The sequence below is a fragment of the Equus przewalskii genome, chromosome 16 (genome assembly GCF_037783145.1).
Source record: "Equus przewalskii isolate Varuska chromosome 16, EquPr2, whole genome shotgun sequence".
NCBI classification, from domain to species: domain Eukaryota; kingdom Metazoa; phylum Chordata; class Mammalia; order Perissodactyla; family Equidae; genus Equus; species Equus przewalskii.
In genome coordinates this window covers 52883714-52898708 of record NC_091846.1, presented here as the reverse complement: position 1 = coordinate 52898708, position 14995 = coordinate 52883714, and the positions used below count along the sequence as shown (strand labels likewise).

General features: G+C 38.5%; 1 long non-coding RNA gene across 1 annotated transcript; it reads right to left on the bottom strand.

Annotated features, from left to right (window-relative positions):
- Positions 1–7780: 7780 nt before the first annotated feature.
- On the bottom strand, positions 7781–14766 carry LOC139076496 (uncharacterized). Its single transcript, XR_011528190.1, has 4 exons — positions 14634–14766; positions 14079–14179; positions 12267–12435; positions 7781–11298 (listed from the first exon to the last, which is right to left on the bottom strand). It is a non-coding gene; the product is annotated as an uncharacterized lncRNA (long non-coding RNA).
- Positions 14767–14995: the final 229 nt, after the last annotated feature.

The window sequence follows — 14995 nt, the reverse complement described above, 5'->3', positions numbered from 1 at the left end:
GCTTCTGTCAACCAGAAGGCAGATGGACCACAATTTTCCATGTTATAGGTGCAGCCCTCATCTTAATTCTAAATATTAGGGAGAGACTATTGTTAACCCTTTGTACTCTCTCCTGGACCAATTATTTATAAAGAGAGGCCAAAGTCATGCTCTGCCCAAACATAAGGAGACAGTGTGTTGTGGGATAAAGTGTCTGCATGGATTGGAGGGAGTTTTCAGAAAAAGGAGAATCTTGGTGAACTGGGAAGGCACTAATACAAAATGAAGTCATTGTCATTATCATGATCAGATTTTATTAGCACATTTATTAGCATATATGAAAGGACTGTCATAAGTATTTTGAAAAAAGCTCTTGTACGACTAGCTTTCCTATAGATAGAGGAATATGGGATTAAGTAGATATGGTTCCTACTTTCAAAGTGCTTGCTATAGGATGTTGACAGTACTTGAGAATTTCTCTAATTATTCAACATCTGCTATGAAATTATCATATATGCATGGTACACAAGTAAATATATATTTACTTTTTAAGTGTATACATAATGCACACAAAGGTATATGTGTATGTTTGCTAATACTGGTCTCAGTAGACCAAGCAAACAGCAGTAAGGGATGAAATATTTAAGTCAGGGAACCATTAACTTAGCGAGAAGTATGAGTCTTGTTTTACAGATTTGGGAGATCCGTAAGATACAGAAGAGTTGATGCCATAACTCTTCTATAAGGTCAAGAAGACCATCTTTTTGGTAGTTCATCAACTATTTTGTTTTAATTGTTTTCTAAAATTTTTAGAAATAAGATCTACACATAAATGTTAAGGATGTGGGGAAAGTCACCTCTGGCAAGGCAGCCATCTCCCTGTTTTTACTCTAGCTCTCACCTTTTGAAGTTTGCATCCATCACACCACTCCTCAGCCCCAATCTCCCCAAGGTTCACATCTCAGAGTGAAAGACAAAATGCTCTCATGGTCCCAAGATCACACAAAATCTGCTCCTCCCTCGTGGCTCTCTGAAGTGATATAGAGCTCTCCCTTGCCCATTCTGCCCCTGACGCACCGCTCTTCTCACTGTCCTTCAAATGTTCTCAGAGCTTTTGCACTTGTTGCCCTGTCTATCAAGTATGCTCTTTCCTCAGATGTTTGCATGGCACTTTCACTCACTTCCTTTGGGTCTAAAATAACACTCTTTCCACATCCCAGTCTTTTCTATCCCATTTGCTTTATTTGTCTCCATCTCTGGCATACCACCTATTCACTTAAGCTGAAAATGAGGGGCTTAGTTTAATCTAATGACAATTTTTGTCATAGAGTTTTAGAGAATTTTATAAAGACATAGAACCTAGGGAAGTTGTGAAATCATGTTGGCAGAGCTTTTAAATGTTAGGTTCTCACCTGTCTGGGAGAGTTCATGAGCAATCTATGCTAAAGTTGGTAAATGAGTTGAGATTACTTCACATGGCCATGATATAGATGGTTGGCAAGTTTGGGGGTGGCCTAACTGTTATTCAACAGGCAATGGAGTGGATGGTGTTTGGAATCAGAAGAACAGAGTTCAAATGTTAGTGTTGCCACTTCCTTGCTTGTAATGTTGGGTAAGGTCATAAAGTAGTACCAAAGATATTAATAATAGAAGCTTAAAAATAAACATGAATTAATAAGTAAATGAACTTTTTTAAGCCACTTATACTTTTTATTAAAGGGGACCAGAATTTACAATATCTGGCTCATTTAGCTGTAGTGAGGATGAAATAAAATGAGAAAATGCTCTAAAGCTGAAAAATAATCTATATTTTTATATATATTTATAATATTTAATATTTATAATATTTCATAATTAGAAAAGTAATAAAGTAAACATGTAATTGAAAAAAGACTATACAACCTGGTGTGGGTAGAGATACTGGCCAAACATTGATGTGTACAAGTCTAGTCACAATACTTGTGAAAGTATAATGAAGAAGAAATAATAATAGTAAGATTTACCTAGGATTACCATGTGCCAACTACTGAACTAAGAATTTTACAGCATTATCTCTTTGAATAACTACAGCACCCTATGAGTCAAGTGGCTATTATTATTACAAGTTTACAAATGAAGAAACAAAGAGTAACTAGCCAGATTTCACATCTCTTGTAAATGCTTCAACAGTGACTGGAATTGGTAAATTTATTAGTCATTTAGTACTTTACACACTCATACTGATACTGTTAATCAAAATCCATAACAATATATACCCTTCATACGGCCAATTTCTATTTCCTCTTCAAAACTGAAAATATAAAAGGTAAACGAAATTAGTTAACATTTGCTAGGATTCAAAAGCAAACTCCTCCACATGAAAAAAAAAGTGTCGTAATGAGTCAAAAAAAAACGTAAGGTCAGGAGTGTTTGTGTAAATTTGGAATAACTACATACAATGGAACACACCGTCAGTGGTGTTTGTAAATTTTATTGCAGGATGTGCATCTTAAGGAATTTGTAACTAAAAGTCCTCAGCAGTTCTGGCCCAGCTGCCCCTTACAGAGCATAATGGTCCTTTGGCCCTCCGGTCCACGAGAAGTCACTACACCACCTGCCAGGCCAGGCCCCCAGGTGCTGAGGGTAGGTCCTCCCACCCCAGTGGTGACCTCCTGCACACAATGCCTTCTTGGGTGCTAAGAGAGGATGATCCATCAATAGAAGTGAGCTTTCTGCTGCTTTAGAATCCATAGAACATCCAAGGAGGTGATTAATTGTCCAGGCCCTAGAAATTACAATGCATCTCTTCTTATGCTCGATTATATGAAACAGCAATAAAAATTGCTGAAAAACTGTGCTTTGAATGAGGTTGAAACCAAACGTCTAGACTTTAACAGAATTGCCACTATCCTCAACTTCTTTTATCATCTGAAAGAAAAGCTCTGCTATGAATAACTTTTAGGTATTACATACATAGATGCTTTTTTGTTTCAATGTGATTTTTAGCTTCAACATTGATGACAAGAAAGAGTTAAATGGTTTTAGGAGGGTGGAAAAAAACGTATTTACTGGGAAAACAGCCATCTGATTGTGACCTAGCTCTTGCATATTAAACAGGACAGTTTTGTCCCTTGTCACATAACTATGGAAAAGCAGGAAGCAGTCTTGGAAGGGAAAAATTAGAGTTGGGAGGAGGCGGGGGTAGGGAGGTCTGGTTTGTCTATGTGACACACTTCTAGCTGGCACTGTGCCCAGAATTTTTTTCATTCCCCTTTGAAAGACAGAGGCTATATAAAAAGCTCTAAAGAGATCAATTTTCTCGAGAAAAGATGCAAGAGACAGGACAGTCAGGGAAAGCCAGGCCCATACTGGCCATGAGACCAGATCAGACTGGGTGACGGATCTAGTAGGTTCTGTGAAAAAGGCCAGAAAGGATAGTGAGATGAGATGCCCAGAGAAGGCACTGACCCTGAGGTCCTTGGAGGATGTGCGGTGGGAGGCAAAGGAAAAAGGCAGCTTTGTGAAGTGGGGGCAGGCAGAATAGTAGAAGAACAAAATGCCCATTACTTTAAACCAGTAATTAATGATCACAAGGAATTGAAGACTTGGAGATTAAAAATAAACGTAGGAATTTACCCTATGGAAACAATGAAATACACACAAATTTTTATGTACAAGGAAATTTGTTGCAGCACTACTGATGATATTGAAAATTTTTAAGTAATCTGTATGTCTACATACACATTTATGATATAGGAAACATATATTACATACACATAGATACATGATATGTATGTGCATGTACACATCATAGAACAATATATTTGTTCTAAAATATATTTTCTACCAGTATTTTAAATCTGAAAAAGTATATTAAATTTAAAATTTCATAAAGTTGCCTTATCATTATATATGTATATACATAAATATATCATACACACGTACACATGTATACACATATGCGAACAGAGAAGAGAAAGAAAAACACATCAAAATAACAATGATTTTCTCTGAGTAATGGAATTGCATATGACTCTAATTTACCTTCTCTATGCTTTTTGATGTTGTTCAGATTTTTTTACAATACTAGATTTCTCCTTTATATTTCATATTTTCTTAATTTTAAATGTCACCTATAACATTTTTTAGTTTTCAATAATACTGAATACTATTAAATAAAACATAAAGTTCTTCTCTTCGATTTCCCCTCATTTCCTCCCTGTACCCTTTTGAGTCACAGCCTTTTGGTGGCATCATATTTATCCATGTTTATTTTTATTTCTTTTATTAGTTACTATGAAGATTATAAATAACATGTTTATATTTTATGCTAGTTTTTCTACATATGCTACTGATCCTCTCTCTACTCGTTATTGCCCTTTTCTGTGCCCTCTGAGGCTAATTTCCATGAGACGCATCTTTTAGGCTCAAATGCCAGCTTCATTGTGGTTGAAGTTGGCCAATAGGAAGCATTACATGGAGATGGGAAGGTGAGAAAAAAGAGAGGCTGACATATTCCATCCCCATTTTTCTCTGCATAGGTCTAGAATCTCTTGCTGATTGGTGGCCCATTCTTGACAGTTTCCACCTGTAATTGATTTCCATTGACCATGTTCTCTCCCCTGGTCCCTTCATCCATCATCCACAGCTTTCTAATGTTTCTGCACACTCAGTACTGTGTCCCTTAACACAGCACATTTAAAACATCTGTAATGAATTCTATTTTCTTCCAAGCCCTGGAATGGCACACTATTTGGTACCAGGAGGGGCCTTAGGGAAGAAAAGGTCTTCAAAGTGGGATTAAAGGATAAGAATGTTATCGGTGAACACAAGAGTGATCCCCTTGTCCAGCATAAATGGGTCATGGGAAATCCTTGGCATGCAGGCATTGTGATTACTTAGAATATCACAATAATGGTGTGGGATAAAGTACCAGTGGAGAGCAAGGCTTTGGGTGATCAAGTAGCTGATGCATTTGACCCAATGACAGCAAAGGTGATGACAAAGATGGTGGGGAAGAGATAGCCATCTCTTACTGGACTGTAAAGATGACAAAATGAAAGAGATAACCTCAGAGACTTCAGCTATCAACTCAAGGCACTTATGGGAAGGCATAAAAGCTTCTATGATAACTTTAAAATCCCTCAGGGAAAGTATGGCTGTATTAGTTTCCCCTTGCTATTGTAACAAATTCCCACTAATTTAATGACTTGAACCAACACAAATTTTTTGTCTTACAGATATGAAGACCAGAAGTCTGCAGTGGGTTTTACTGTGCTAAAATCAAGGTGTGTCAGCAGGGCTGTATTCTCTCTGGAGATTCTAGGGGAGAATGTATTTCCTTGCCTTTTCCAGCTTACAGAGACCACCTAGATTTCTGGTTCATGGCTGCTGCCTTCTTTTTGAAAGACCACGAGTAACATCTCAAATCTCTCTTTCTGACTCTGACCTTGACTTTCATGTTTCTTCTTTCACTTATAAGTACTCTTGTGATTACAGTGGGTCTATCTGGATAATCCAGGATAATCTCTACAACTCAAGATTGTTAACTTAATGACATCTACAAAGTCCTGTTGCCACATAAGGTAACAAATTTACAAGTTTAAGAGCTTTAGAACATGAATATCTTTGGGGGCCATTTTTCTGCCTACCGCAATAGCTAAGGATAAAGCCCCAAATCTAATTACATGGTTAGCAAAATTACAAGACTAGTTAAATGCCTGACTCACCAACTCTTCCAGACCAAGAATAGGCACTGGTTGGAAAGGAATGTGACCCTTAGACTTGGAGTGGGAACACTTGGGCAGACATAGACAAGTCTGAGAAATATTTTTTCCCAAACCTATTGAAGCCACCCTTGCCAGAAGCAGCCACCTCTGCACATGTCTAAGTAAACTATCTCCCTTTCCTTAAAACCTTTAATTAGTTGTGTTCCAAGGAAGGCCTCTTGTCCTTACTTCTTATTCAGATTCCACCACTCCTTGCTGTCTCCAGTTTCATAAAACGTCAGATCCCTGAATGTCCCAGAAGGAGAAAGGATTTGGCACATGCACTATCCAGAGAAAGATAGTGAATTGCGAAAGGGCTTAATAAGAACTTGGTAATATGTATCAACAAAAGTCTGGAGAGTAGATGTGTGAATGATTTCTTATGATAATAGTCAAATATGATGGAATATAAGGTGAGATTTGTTTGAATTAAATCATACGTGCTTTCATTGTGATTCTAGATTCAATGTGTAAATTGGAGTAGCAAGTAGTGGCAGTTTGCTTGGTTAATTGAAGCATAGTTTCAATAACAGCCTCCATTCAATGTGCCTGAGGTACTGGAACCTCCCTGGCTTATAGTAGAGGAGGAAATCCAAAGGATCAGAGAGATGGGAATGTTGAAGTGGATCAAATATATGCAACACATTCAGCAACCATCAACCATATCTGTCGAGGGGGATTCAGAGGAGACTTTCTTCATGAAGACCTGAGGAAACATATTGGTGTGGGGAGTGGCAGCCTTGGTAAAGCTCAGTGGTGGCTGCCCTCTGTAGGCTGGAGATGACAGTGGGAGATGCTGCCACAGAATTGAGCTCGCTGATTGCAGTAGGAACAAGAGAATCCCACAGAGACAGAGACCAAATTGTAGCATTTAACTTTCAGAGATAAGTTGGGAACAATTACCATAACAGAGAGAAGAAACAGTTTCTGGTGTGGAAGGATCATTCGTTGTGGCTAATCACTGTGTCCCTGATGAACTATGTGAGAAAACACACAAGTGTATCCTGAGGAACATGATAAAAAAAAAAAAAAAAAAAAACTACAGGTCTAGTGAGTGGAAAAGTGACTTGAGTCACCATAGTGGAAATTCAAAGCTTTAGACCCAGTTTCTGAACACAAGCCAGGTTATAGACCCTGTGCTCCTTGAGTGAGAGGAAATCTAGGTCCCCTGGAATAAAGACCTGAGATATGACCACCAATTATGTAATTTTCTTGTATTCCTCAGGTAGCTCCCTAGGATTGCTTTGCATGGTCACCTATTTTGATAATGTTTGCTTATTTTTGGATTTCTTTTTTATATATATGCAGTACCTGCACAAGTAATTTTTTCAGAAAGGATGATAGGAAGCATGTCTTACCTTGAATATCTAAATGTGTCTGTAATACGCTCTTACACTTAAAAGCTAGTTTACCCGAATATAAAATTTTGCATCAAAATATTTTTCCCTAGGAAGTTTATTCTTCCCTAAGAACTTTTGAAGACATGAGAATTAATAGCATTTTTTAGTTGGATGTGAATCTGATTTGTATTAAGTTACAGCTTACTTTACATAATTGATTCACCCAGTTGGCTTAATTCACATACCAAGGCTATCAGCTAAAGAGTTCACCAAGAAGAGAAACTAGCATAAATTTGTATATGATAAGAAATTAAGTACTGTAGCATCTTATGGAGTTGTGGTAAAACTGGTTTATGAGATTTGAAAATGTTAGTTAATAAAATCTTTGTTTACCTGCTACTTGAGAGATTATAAATTATTCCTGTAAGAGAAATCCATAATCAACTGGGGAATTTGCTAATAGTACATATACATTCCCCTCCCTGAAAAAGTCTAATACAGTAGGTCTGGAGGCTGGGCGCTTGCATTTTTAACATGTGTCCCAGGGATTTTGATCTTCTTCAAAGTTTAAGTGCTATTTTCTATGTATTTCCCAGTATAATCTGCCATGTAAGAGGCATTCAGTGAATATTTTTGAGTGGACGGATAAATGAATGAGAATGAATGAATAAAAGCAAATTTAATGGGAAACCAAAGTCTGAGACCCATTGTCTCTGTGAATAATGCTTTATTTCTAAATCTGCAGATTTGATGAACCAATAGAATATGACAAACAGTGCAGAGCAGTAGAGTAGTGGCAAAGATATGTCATCCTCTCTGAATCTCCTTCGTCAACAAAATGGTAGCACTGCTAATGAGGTTCTTATAAGAACTGCTTTAGCGGATTTCCAGCACAGAACAGGCACTAAATAAATGATGGCTGTTACCCCAGAAAATACTTATATCTTATAACTTAGATAGACAAATCAATGTACTTTTGTAACACTGTTGAGTAGTATACGTATCTTTTCACTCAGATATGAAGATCAAAGTCATAAAATGAAATTGGACTCATGCTAACCTGAGCATATTATTTTAACGACATTAACTTTCTTCACTATAACACTGCCTCTTTAGTGCTAGCTGATATAGAAAGCAAGAAATAGGCTTGTGAGGAAAAAAAAAAGACACACTCTCATGAGATTTAGCTCCCTTTTGCTTTTTCACATTTTCTACAGTGAGTGCTTATTAATTATGATGAGAAAAGTGTTTTTAAAAAACTTAAGAGACTCAGCTCAAATGCAACCCCCACTCAGAAGACTTCTCTAGACTTTCCAGCTTGTATTCAAATAACCCCACATATTTCCTGATCAAGACTTGGGGGGATCTTTGATAACAAGCACTTAGTTCTCTTCAACCCTGCATTCCCCCCACCTTCACAGGGCCCACCCAAGGGCTGAGGATGAAGAATCCAGTCCAGGAAGAAGTGTGCATGCAAAACAAAAAGAGCACACTCCCCTAGATTAAACACACCCAAGATACTTTGTCCTGAATTTTAAGCAGCACATGTGACCTGGTCCATTCTTGTTTCAAGTTCAAAGGCATGGAGCTGATCCTGTGGGTTAGCAGCTCGCATATCTTTCAAGAGCTGCTTGATAACCTCAGCTGTGGAAGTTCTGCATTTCTGGATGTGCAACTCCATCTTTGGGTTTTCTAGCAGCATCTCACCAATAGGGATGATCTCAGTCCCCGGTTTGATATAGGTCCCCAGGAGCCCCCAAAGGAAATTCCTAGTTAAGCTCCAGAACCCAAATAAGCAATGGGAGGGAACAAGTGTTTGAAGATGGATTCTAGTAAATTGACAAAAATATCAGGAAGTGATATCATAGCAGATGCTTTAGGTTGTGACAATTGGAGAGAGTCAACCTCAACGTGAAAGATTTGCCCGTGTCCTCCTTAGGAATTTAACCTCGTCGTTATTCATGATAAGCTATTGAGCAAATAGTCATAGGCTCGGACATCTGGCATCTTGGAAACAAAGAGTTTCCCAGAGTTTAATTGAAGAACTGAAAGATGCAATGTAATCTTAATAGTAAAACTCTGAGATAAAAGAATGGGTCCCAAAGGTCAAATTTTGCTGAAAAAGAGAAATACGCAAATCTTATGTAGTTTACAATACAAACCACCTGGAGAAATATATGAAAAAATTCATATTACTAACTCACAGGCACGAGGACACTTGTCCTAGAATTTTTTAATATTTTTGTTGTTTCATATAAGATAACATTGGATAAGCTATCTTACTAACTCTAAAATAATGTGTGATCTCAGCTTTGTTGTCTCTCCATATGGGTGGTAATAAGACCTAATATACCAAAATGGAATCTAAACTGTTAGAAGACTGGTTACATAGGGAAGGCAAATGTCCACAAGGACAGCAAGTCCGTGGGTATCCTTATTCAGTCATGAGGGGCTACTTCAGGCTGTGTTGACACCTTACATATAAAATATGAACAAACATGTGGGAGGATGGAAAAAATCACATGCTGCTTTGTGTGATTTTTCCAAGGTGATGAAGTCTAAAGTCCCCCAAAAGTATCTGGGGAATAGAAAGATTGGAAACTGATAATTTGGCCGATTATAATACAGGCTTCATAGAGAGAAGAGAGAACTTTGGCCTATCATTCAGGGTTTTGGAGGGTGAGGGCACTGGCCTAACCCCAAAGCTTCACATACTTTTATATTGTTGACCATAGAGAAAATAATATGGCCTGGGTTGTTTTTCTATTACAAATTTAGTGGAGTCTGTAGGGGAAGCTTTACTATAAAATGAAAGGGAGGTTCTGACCCCTCATCAGAGTAACTGTAGGGACAGTTAGTGCCAGGATCGAGGCAGAGAAGACCACTCAAACAAGAACAGAGTACAGCAAATCCTCCCTGGCAAGTAGAATATTCTGGAAGTAAAAGCAAGTCTTCAGAGCTTAGGATCACTACTTCACTCCTGCATTGATTTGTCCTTGTGAGTAAGGAAGCAAGGTAAACTGCTACAGAGGCTTCAGGTTTAGCTTAGAGGGAGCATTTTATTCAGAAAACAATGCCTCTGAAAACCCTTCGGTTTGCCAGCCTGAGACTCACAAACAACAAGACTGAATGCATCTACAAGTAGAAGCTCTTGGTTCCAATTCACTGACAAGCTTCAAGCACATGTTTGAGGCTTACTGTTTCACCACGGATCTACAACAGCTCACAGCATACATTCTATTATGTCATGTTTGGGTGCTCTGCCAACTCTAGGTTCAATGGCCTGAGAAAAGTAATATAGATACTGATGCTTTGTCCTTGGGTCTCAAGCTTCCCACAGAGGGGATAATATAAACTGTAATCAATGAGAGAATTAAAATTAATGTCACAATAGGGAGCGCAAAAATAATCTGGAACATTTTCTAAAGGCTGTACCACTAATGGCAATGAACTAATCCTCAGGGCTATACTGAACAATCAGTTAATGAGCGAAACTGACATACAGATAGTTCTGCTTATGACGGAAGATCTCAAAAAGTAGAGATTAGCTAACAAAAGTAATATTATTCTTAGGGGAATAACAGACATGACAAATGGATCCAGGGTAAATTTTATGAAATCAATGAATGCTGTTCTAGAGCTATAGTTCCCTATTTATGAGAGATCTTCACAGTAACCTTGATTACGGAGACTGCATTCTGGATTATGTGTCTAACATAACCTATAGATCTCCCAAAATAGAAAATATAAATAAAATATGCCAGGCATTTTTCCAGATACATGCAATTAACATTTAAGTGGAATAGGCAGCTCATCTGGCAAACATGATGTATAGCAAACTTCTATTAAACTAGTGACAAAAATGTAACCTAAATATACTTTTGCAAAAAAAAAAAAAAATGGGGGAATGGAAGAAAGAGGGAAAGAAAGAAGGAAGGAAGAAGAAAGAAGGAAAGAAAGAAAAGAAATGGTTTCCTCATTAAATTGAAAAATCTAGGGATAATACCTTTTTCCTCTGCGTTGGCTCCATTCTCTGGCAGATTTTAGCAATGATAAAATGTCTGCCAGCAGTTCCAGAAACTCTAGTTAAAAGTATGACTTCTTTCTCAAGTGCTCTAATGAAAGTTCCAAACCTGAGACTCATTGGCTTCATGGAGTCTCACTGCCATCTCTGAACTGCTGTGGCTGGAGGAATGGAACACTCTGTCTGAGCCTGGAACATGTTCATCCATCTGGATGCAAGGGGGTAGGGTAAACATAAAATTAGAATGAGTAAGGAAAATCAGGGAACTGTTACTAATAAAAGACAGAACGGACGTTATGCAGGCAAAAAGATTTTTCTGCTGAAGTGTGTGTAGATTTTGTACCTCGACAAGGGAACAGAAATAACATGAGCACAACATCTTAGCCTTGGTCTTTTACAATAAGCTAATGTGCCTGTCCTATTCCTTACTCATCTACCAATCAAATGATACCAACTCCTGCCTCCTCCTCACTCATCCTTCTTCCATCAAGAATGGGTCATTGTCAAAGGCGAGAAATGTTATTTGGCCTCAATCCTGATGGGTAGAGAGTTTTCGGTGCAAAGTTAAACCTGTAGTCAATAGTGGTGGGATCTGCTCCCACACATTTGGCAGGTGAGACCAGTCTGGGGCCAGTTCCATTTGGTAACTGCCTGAGGAGGTGACATTACATTGGGATTCAGGGCAAAAGCCACATGATGATGAAGAATATGCCTTCGGCTGGCCTCAACCTCTGTGCCTATATCTCTCAGGCACATTGCATTTGGAGCAGTGTGGGTTGAAGGAAGTATTCAGATGGTTGATATCCTGCGTCCTGGCCCAAACACCGTCTCTTTTCACCCTTTAACATGATTTACATTTGGCTTAGTTTCTGCAGATCTTATACATTAGGGGAACTTGAAATTAGGAGGCAACTGCTGCAAAAGAAAGAAAGAGTCTCAGACTTTAGGAAAGGGCTCGGATGTTTATATAAACCTGCGAGAGCAGCTGTGCCTGCTGAGTAATATCCCACATGCAGCAAGCAGGATCTGGTGTTAGTGGGGACAGGGATTTATTTCTCCTTCCAGACAGGATCTCTTGGGACCTCTAAATGGTAAAAGCAGTGAACTTCCATATGGGCTAAGGTAGGCCGTAAGCAGTCTCTGCATATGGGGTTTTTTGGCCGTGAGCCTCCTCACCTTACTTTGAACTCTGTATTTCCTTTCCTTTGCCAGCTGTAACCTACATCCTGGATCAACGATGGATTTGTGGACTAAACTGGGGAATTCTTGTAGCCTGCTTGAAATATCTCTGAAGCATCCATTCCATCACCGGTCAGTCCATTAGATAAACCTTCATCTCTGAGCTCTTACAGGGGATGGTCAGAGAGAGATGTGAAAAGAAAACATGCGTTAATATGCATGACTTGACCACAGAATATCTAAGGCCAACCCGGCTTCATTCTTTTCTGTTAGAGATCACGCAATACATTTGGTAATCCCCAATTTGGTGGCACGTTTCAGACACCTCTTTTGTGGGTTCAGTCACGCTGAGTCAAAGATTTCATCACTTGAACTATACTACTTCTTCTTGGACTCAGAAAGATGAATAGAAGCTGCTGGGGGAGGGGGAAATCAGTAATGATTAATTTAGACTACATTTAACGAATAAAATCAAAGTAATAACAGTTGAAACGTTGATATGTATTGCTCACATAAGAAATTTCCAAAGACACTTAGTCTAGGGCAGGTTTGTTGGTTCCTGGCCCATCAGGCACCCAGGTTTCTTCTCCTTCTGATCTATCATCCAACAACATGACACCTGTACTTGAGATTTACTTCATAATTTAAAAAGGCCACTGGAGCTCCAAGCATCAATTTGGCATTTCAAATAACAAGCAGGAGGAAGAATGGAAGAATAAAAATGCTCATCTTCCATGTAAGTCAATTCCTTTTAAGTGCTTTTCCTAATTTTACTTGTGAGTATTTAGTCACACAGCCTCTAGCAGCAGTCTCTGGGTTAGTGCAAACCCAGAGTCTCCAGCACAGGAAGCAATCCCACATCCCTTCAAGCCCTGCTTTTCTAGTTCTCTGATAATCTTCTCCCCCACCAGTAATATCAACATCCCCAGTTCACTAAGAAATTGCTATTAAGACCATCGGGTTAAAGGAGAGAAACAAAAGCTGGGGAGAATATTGATCTCTAAGAGGAGTTTAAGATATAACTCAACTTCCTCCTCCTCATCCCAACATTCTTCTTCCCTTCTTCTCCACGAATTTGTCAATATCAACAGAAAAGAGAATTTATTGGGCCACAGTACTAACATTGGGTCTCTCATTTGACGAAGATAAAGATGAATCTTTCACACCTGATGAGTATATATTTTCTCTATGCTCTCTCTCATAGAGTTAGTCTACTAACTAGAATAATCTAGGCCGTTCTGCCAATCAACAGCCAATTTGCTTTAAGATTCACACTGCCTCTCCCCTGCTTTGCTATATATCGCTGGAACTACATTCCACAGCTCCCCTTCCCTCTGGATTCTTGATGGGAGAAGTCAATGGGAAGCCTTGACACGTAGGTAACTAAAGGAAGAGAAGGAAGAATGGTAGCTATCCTATCATCTTTGTTCTCTGTTGCATCTCTTTCTAGTTTCCACCAGATAGTCCTTCCCTCTGTTGTTACAGTTTCCATAAGGCAGGTCTCCCTGTGGTTCTAGGTATCATTGTATGGCCTTGGCTTCTGGGTAAATACCATCTTCTCCTATTGTCTCTCTATTCCAAGGGTAGCATCTTCTTGTTCTAGCTAATCTTGGGATTGCCTTACTGTCTCTGGTTTGCTTTGTCTACTCTTACATCATCTGTGCACCCAATTTCTTGCAGTAAATGTACTTAATTTGGACAATCTGAACTGCTTTCTGGCAAGTTCTTCACTAATAAAATTATGCTGCAAAAATCAACAAGTCCCCAAATCTCAGTAGCTTAATGTATACAATCTTGTTTCTCACTCACATAGCGCTGATGCAGAGTATCCACCTTCCAAATGCTGATTCAAGGGTCCAGGTGACTTGTATTTTTAAGTATAGTATTTGGAGCATTTGGCTTCTACATTACTGCAGCAAGGGAAGATAATGAATAGAGAAGTCAAATTTACTCTTGTTTGCTTGATCCATAAGTAATATATGTTAAGTCTGCTTCAGGCCATTGGCCAAGACTAGTCATATGGCTCAACATGATTACAAGAGATGCTTTAAAATGTACCTCCTCTTGGATATTTCTATACGTGTATGTACATATGTATATGTATACATACACATGCATACATACACACAGGGATAAAGAAATATGATTTTGGTATTCTCATTGAGCATAAAGGAGATAAGGTAAGAAAGGTACAAGATTTAGGTAACTTGGATTATTAATTCAGGGCAAGTATGTTCACCTATATCTGCATCTCAAGAATGTATCTTTACACTTGGCAATGGTTAACCACTTCAACTAATATTTTTTTACATATTTGTCACCAAACATACAACGTTTTCCACAGTAGAAATGTTGTAGAATTACCTTCCAGTGTAGGGAAAAATGACATCTATTTTCTTATCACATCTGCTCTCATTCCCTCTCTCTACTCCAGCTTGTTGAAAAGTGCATGTGAAATCTGCGTAACACTCACCCCTGGAGATACGTCATGATTTTTCTGAGGACAAAGCAAACAACCTTATCCAAGTTCATAAAGTAATTATCATTCCAGGTTTTTAAGAAGTTTAAAACTCTGAAAACATAAAATAAATGTTAATAGAAAATAATAAGTGCATATAGTTGAATAAACTCCAGACACACTCAAATAAAAAGTTCCCCAGAACTCCATTCATGAAAACTTTTCCTTGTCTTCATCCTAAGGTTTAGAGCTTTCTCAAGGAGGCCCC